Below are 7,064 nucleotides of genomic sequence, written 5' to 3'. Positions count from 1 at the left end.
CAGCAGAGTCCAGCAGGACCTCGGGCTGGAGACGGAGGTGGGCTAAGGGAGGGAGGCAGGCTGGGGGAGGGAAGGAGGGAGGCAGGCTGGGGGAGGGAGGGCCCTGGGACCCCAGAGAGGAGCAGCAAGCTGAAGGATCCTGCTGACATTTGTGGTGCTGGAGGGCAGAAGTGGTCCACAGGGCTGGAGGTGTGCCGGCTTCACTTCTTCCTCCACCGGCTACCTCGTCGTCTCCTCCCTCATCGTGTCAGAAACACTCGTCGCTCCGGACAAACTCACTCAAATCTGATTCGTTGTGGTTGTTTTCCATCGGAAGGTACAGTCGTCATTCCTGCTGGGGTCAAACAACTCATCCCTCCATCACTCCATTTTCTCCCCTGCTTATCCGTAAAGGGTCGTGGGATGATGACATCACAGAGTCTCACCTGTGCAGGGACTCCGTCACTGAGGCGTAACTGGCTTTACTAAAACAAGCATGCTGCCTTGGCTCGGACTCACAGACTCAAACCTGCTGATACTCCAGGCTAACGAGTCCTGCAGGTGAGGCCGATGTCTCGCGGTGCGAGGTGCCTGCAGGACTACAGCACCTGTGCAGGTGTCAGAAACCAGGTGCATCTGCAGGTGACGTATGAGCTAACAGCATGAGCAGCCATCCTGTGGGGGGGGGGTGACAGGTCCGCCTCTTATTCTCTCATGTCACCGTTACTGCGTTTGAAAAGGCTGCACCTCTCAGCCAAGGCTGCTGGTGCTCATCCAGGTATTTGTACTTTTCACCGCCATATGGAAACACTCTTCTTCATTCGCTCCGTCCCACGATGCCCTTATTACTCCAGCAGCCCCCCCCACACACACACACACACCCCCTCCTCACCCCCGACAAGGTCACTGGCACGGAGGGTGGAGGTGGTGACAGATCTGTGTAGGTAGCCTGTGACGGCTCTGTTAGGCCTGCCTGCACGTCATGGGGGAGCGCAGGAAGAGAGACAGAGGAGTCGGAGGGGTGCAGTTACTCTTCGCTGCAAAACACCGCCGCTACACAAACATGCTGTGGATGGAGGGTTGGGATCCGTTACGGGTGAATACAACGCTGTGGTCGGTCGGAGGCGTCAGGGTTTGACCTGTGGAGAGGGAGGACTTCACTACCCAGAAACCCCTCTGTCTCTGTCTTTGGTTTGCGGTGGTCGAGCCTGCTTGATGACTTCAGCTTTTTCTCGCTCATTGTTGCGTGACCGTGTTTTTTGTGTTCATTTCACTCCCATTATGGATTTTCTTCTTTCCCCGTCTCAGGCGCGTACCTGGGGATCAATACGGAGGAAAAAGGACAAGATTTGCTTCCTATTTTCAAGAGAAATTAAATGCTGTCACTCGGCCTCCCGTTATGCTGCCACTCGCTCTGACGAGCTTGTGGAGGTGTTCCTGCTCTCTTTTCTCTGGACACATTATGAAGCTCTTTCTTTCCTCTCTATTAATTCTCTACTTCGTGTCCTTTGGACGGTTCCACTGGAACTCTTTCAGTTCTGTCTCTCTGTAGGCAGCTGGCTTTGTTATTTGCTTTTTTAAAATTTCATTTTGAAATCCCACCTCACTGTGTCTTGATTGGGTTTAACTTCCTTTTTCTGTCTATATGTCTGGTCTGGTCTGGTCTGGTCTGGTCTGATCTGGTCTGATCTGGCCTGGCCTGGCCTGGTCTGGTCTGGTCTGGTCTGGTCTGATCTGGCCTGGCCTGGTCTGGTCTGATCTGGCCTGGCCTGGTCTGGTCTGGTCTGGTCTGATCTGGCCTGCTCTGGTCTGATCTGGCCTGGTTTCGTCTGGTGTGGTCCTGCCTGGTCTGGTCTGATCTGGTGTGATCTGGTCCGGTCCGGTCCGGTCCACTCCAGTCCGGTCTGGTCTGGTCTCGTCAGAGTCTGGGATGGCATGGAAAACCATTATAGGCTGCATGGAGAAGAGCTGTACTGCAGCAGAGGAAACCACTGATAATTGCTGCCCAGTTACCCCCCCCAACACACACACACACACACACACACACACACACACACACACACACACCTGCACCTCCCTGACCTACTGCAGATCCCAGGAGGGGCAGAAGCAACTGGGTCTGCAGACACCAGCTGAAAAACTAAAGAACCAAAGTGAAGCAGCAAACCCATAACAGCTTTATATCAGTGTTTAACCTTAGAAGGTCAACTTGTGTGCCGTGAACCAGCCGTCAGCTGACGGACCAGAACTGAAACCTTTCTCTGTTTCCTAGCTATGGTATTGCGTAGTCCCAGTCCAGCGCCCAGAGACGTGTCAGGGAGGACACAGACACCAGAGTCTGAATTTAAAATACTGAAAAGCTCTTTGAGCTCAGCTCAGCTTAGTAAACATGAAATAAAAACGGCCCTCCACTCGCTCTCTTCACACTCTGTCTTGAGGGCAAACAGCCATAAAGCAGCGAGGTGGGCTTGTACCTCCAGCCCTATTAATTGGCGAGGCCACTGGGGCCCCGGGGCCGAGCCTGTTACCTGTGCAAAAAGAGGAGATTAATGCCTCCCCTTTGACCGAGCCAGGCTCTCAGTCTGGCTCTGCTGAGGCGCTCTCTAATTAATCCACTCTTACTGTTGTAATAGGCTCTTCCTCTGGGAGTGCTCGGCTTTGGCAATAAGCCACCCAAATATGATTTCTCTCTTACATGGTAAACAACAGGCCCTCTCACGGGATGGCCGGAGATGAAGGAGGAGGGATTAGAAGGATGCAAGAAGCAGAGACACCGAGCAGTGAATAATGGCCTGATACCCGAGGACATGATAGATGGCCGGCTGTCACTCAGCTAAAGAGCGCCGACTGTACATTTTTAACACGTGGACACAAACGATTTCCTTTGGTAACCATCACACACAGTTTATTTCCCAGAAAAACTGAAACACTGGAAATGGCAGCGTGCCGCCTTCAGCTGCATCTGCAGTCCAGGAAAGATGGAATGTAATTAAATGTGGAGGTTCTACTACAATCACGCAAGAACATCTTTGTGTTTGCGTCTTAGGACTCGGCGGCTGGGTGGTGTGTATCTGGTAAGACGGGTCTTCATACCTAAGAGAAAAACCCAAATACTAAAATATTGATGATCCAGCAAATTCTGTTCAATCGTGTGTACCAGTGATTTAGCAAGGATTCTGTGTGTGGGTGTCAACGAATGTTCAGCAGCAAAAGTTGGTTCAGTGGCGTTTAAGAACCATGCAGAGCGGAGAACGGTCACTGTGGTTCCAGAGCAGTTATGTCATGCGGGAGTCTTTTCAAAGCCATTCCAGTCCCAACATCAAGTCCAGGCAAGGCAAGGCAGTTTTCTTTGTAGCCTGTTTTCCCCACCAGTTTGTCTCCAGGCTTCATGGCATCATAACAACATCCTCTGCCCTCAGAGCCTCACATCGACTGAGGAGAAACTCCATAGAAAACCTTTAACAGGGAAAAATGGGAGAAACCTCAGGGTGAGGAGGGGAGGAGGATCCCTCACCAGGAGGGACAGACGTGCAGGAGATGTTGGTACAGACAAGAAAACAGTTTATAACACAGAATGGAGGAAACATGGAAATGTTAATAACAGTAGAAGAAGGAAGCTTCTGGAAGGGGAGGCAGGGAGAGCAAGCCAGCTTGATGGGGGACTGGATGGTAGACTGGTTCATGGAAGGGGAGGCAGGGAGAGCAAGCCAGCTTGATGGGGGACTGGATGGTAGACTGGTTCATGGGAGGGGAGGCAGGGAGAGCAAGCCAGCTTGATGGGGGACTGGATGGTAGACTGGTTCATGGAAGGGGAGGCAGGGAGAGCAAGCCAGCTTGATGGGGGACTGGATGGTAGACTGGTTCATGGAAGGGGAGGCAGGGAGAGCAAGCCAGCTTGATGGGGGACTGGATGGTAGACTGGTTCATGGAAGGGGAGGCAGGGAGAGCAAGCCAGCTTGATGGGGGACTGGATGGTAGACTGGTTCATGGAAGGGGAGGCAGGGAGAGCAAGCCAGCTTGATAGGGGACTGGATGGTAGACTGGTTCATGGGAGGGGAGGCAGGGAGAGCAAGCCAGCTTGATGGGGGACTGGATGGTAGACTGGTTCATGGGAGGGGAGGCAGGGAGAGCAAGCCAGCTTGATGGGGGACTGGATGGTAGACTGGTTCATGGAAGGGGAGGCAGGGAGAGCAAGCCAGCTTGATGGGGGGCTGGATGGTAGACTGGTTCAAGGAAGGGGAGGCAGGGAGAGCAAGCCAGCTTGATAGGGGACTGGATGGTAGACTGGTTCATGGGAGGGGAGGCAGGGAGAGCAGGCCAGCTTGATGGGGGACTGGATGGTAGACTGGTTCATGGGAGGGGAGGCAGGGAGAGCAAGCCAGCTTGATGGGGGACTGGATGGTAGACTGGTTCATGGAAGGGGAGGCAGGGAGAGCAAGCCAGCTTGATGGGGGGCTGGATGGTAGACTGGTTCATGGAAGGGGAGGCAGGGAGAGCAAGCCAGCTTGATGGGGGACTGGATGGTAGACTGGTTCATGGGAGGGGAGGCAGAGAGAGCAAGCCAGCTTGATGGGGGACTGGATGGTAGACTGGTTCATGGGAGGGGAGGCAGGGAGAGCAAGCCAGCTTGATGGGGGACTGGATGGTAGACTGGTTCATGGAAGGGGAGGCAGGGAGAGCAAGCCAGCTTGATGGGGGGCTGGATGGTAGACTGGTTCATGGAAGGGGAGGCAGGGAGAGCAAGCCAGCTTGATGGGGGACTGGATGGTAGACTGGTTCATGGAAGGGGAGGCAGGGAGAGCAAGCCAGCTTGATGGGGGACTGGATGGTAGATTGGTTCATGGGAGGGGAGGCAGGGAGAGCAAGCCAGCTTGATGGGGGACTGGATGGTAGATTGGTTCATGGGAGGGGAGGCAGGGAGAGCAAGCCAGCTTGATGGGGGACTGGATGGTAGACTGGTTCATGGGAGGGGAGGCAGGGAGAGCAAGCCAGCTTGATGGGGGACTGGATGGTAGAGTGGTTCATGGAAGGGGAGGCAGGGAGAGCAAGCCAGCTTGATGGGGGACTGGATGGCAGACTGGTTCATGGGAGGGGAGGCAGGGAGAGCAAGCCAGCTTGATGGGGGGCTGGATGGTAGACTGGTTCATGGAAGGGGAGGCAGGGAGAGCAAGCCAGCTTGATGGGGGGCTGGATGGTAGACTGGTTCATGGAAGGGGAGGCAGGGAGAGCAAGCCAGCTTGATGGGGGACTGGATGGCAGACTGGTTCATGGAAGGGGAGCGCAGGCCGGTGTAACAGTAGGGAATAAGAGGGGGGGGGGCGATGCAGGCGGCGGTTGGGGCTCTGGTGGATCTGTGGAAACACAGAGAGACTGCGAGACACCAAGGCCAAACTACAAAGTGCAACAAGTAGTGGTACTGACAGTTTCAAAAATGTGCAGGGAGGAGAGGAGGAGAAAGGGGGAGAGGAGAGGAGAGAGGAGAGGAGAGGAGAGGAGAGGAGAGGAGGAGAGAGGGGGAGAGGAGAGAGGAGAGGAGAGAGGAGAGGAGAGGGGAGGAGAGGGGGGGAGGGGAGGAGAGGGCTCCATGTAACCTGATGTGTCCCCCAGCAGTCTAAGCCTATAGCAGCATAGCTATCAATGGTTCAGAGCTCCCTGAACCAGTCCTGACTGAAGGCTCTGTCATAAAGGAAGGTCTTAAGCCTGGACTTAAAAGTAGTCAGAGTGTCTGCCTCTCTGACCCATGGAGAGATGCTGGTTCCACAGTAGAGGAGCCAAGTGCTAACCTCTCCGCTGTAGCGCCGCCATGCATGTTTGGACCCTCTTACTCCACTCATTGCATCAAAGGCTGCTGATTGGCTCACTGGAATTCCAACCAAGACAAACACTCTTTGTAAGAGTCTTTTCAGACCCTTGATTGATTTTGAAGATTGGAGAATTCACTCCCCTGCTCTTGGGAAGCGGGGGAGAAGAAAAGGTCCAGTTGTAAAGTTGTGCTGCGGTTTCTGGCTCTTATGCTACTCTAGTCTAACGTGTGCCTGTTGCTGCTCCACCAGCCTGGTGTCCCCTCCAGGGCAGTCACACTGGCTGATCTGCAGTCAGTTCTTTGTCCTCAGACAGGTGTTAATCTTCCCCTCATTGTGCCACGATGCCTCAGAGCAGCAAACACCTTTGCTCCATTAGAGGTCATTGTGGACGCAGCCGCTGGTCATGCTTCTCTCTGATCTGGGGTGGTGTGAAACATGTGCTAGTGTTATTAGCCGCTGACTGAGTCCATCTGAGGCCATTTAGCACCTCCTGCCTGCCTGCAGCCATGTATGTTAGCATGCTAGCGTGTTACCACCTCAGTGCTGACACAGTGCAGGCCTCTGCCTGGCCTCCGCAGCAGGGTTTTATTGCCAAACTTCCATTGTTGTGTGTGTGTGTGTGTGTGTGTGTGTGTGCGCGTGTGTGTGTGTGTGTGTGTGTGTGTGTGTGTGTGTGTGTGTGTGTGTGCGTGCGTGTGTGTGCGTGTGTTGGGGGGTTGTCCAATTGTCTCCTTCAGCGGGTGGTTAGTAGCTGTTAAGGTTAAAGTGTCAGTATTTGGAAGGAAGGGATAAACTATTGGATCTTTCTTGTGACTTCACCTGCATTATTTAGTCGCCTGCTGATGTTGACAATCAAACACACTTCTAAAAATCATGTTCGGACCCAGTTGACAGGCGGCCAAAGGCAAATCTGGGTCACCAGGATCCGGGTCCTCATCATCACGGTTTTAAACACACTGATGTGTTAACATTATCATGTTTTTTTTTAATCATTATATGACTTTGCTACAACATATTAATAATTCACTAGTCATTAATAATGATCTACAGTCTGTGAGAAGCACCATTACATTCAGATGGTCTGTGTGTATGTGTGTGTGTGAGAGAGAGAGAGAGAGAGAGAGCGAGCGAGAGAGAGAGAGAGAGAGAGAGAGAGAGAGAGAGAGAGACAGTTTTATTTGTGTAGTGACAAATCACAACAAAAGTTATCGGTATGCCAAGTCAAGCAGGACTAGTGTCACTCTTCAACCCAGCGAGTCAGCAATGAAAGGCTTTTTAACA

Source organism: Aulostomus chinensis, chromosome 17 (assembly GCF_037954235.1).
Source record: "Aulostomus chinensis isolate RoL2024-O1b breed Wild chromosome 17, RoL_Achi_v1.0, whole genome shotgun sequence".
Lineage (NCBI taxonomy): Eukaryota > Metazoa > Chordata > Actinopteri > Syngnathiformes > Aulostomidae > Aulostomus > Aulostomus chinensis.
This window is presented reverse-complemented; position numbering follows the sequence as displayed.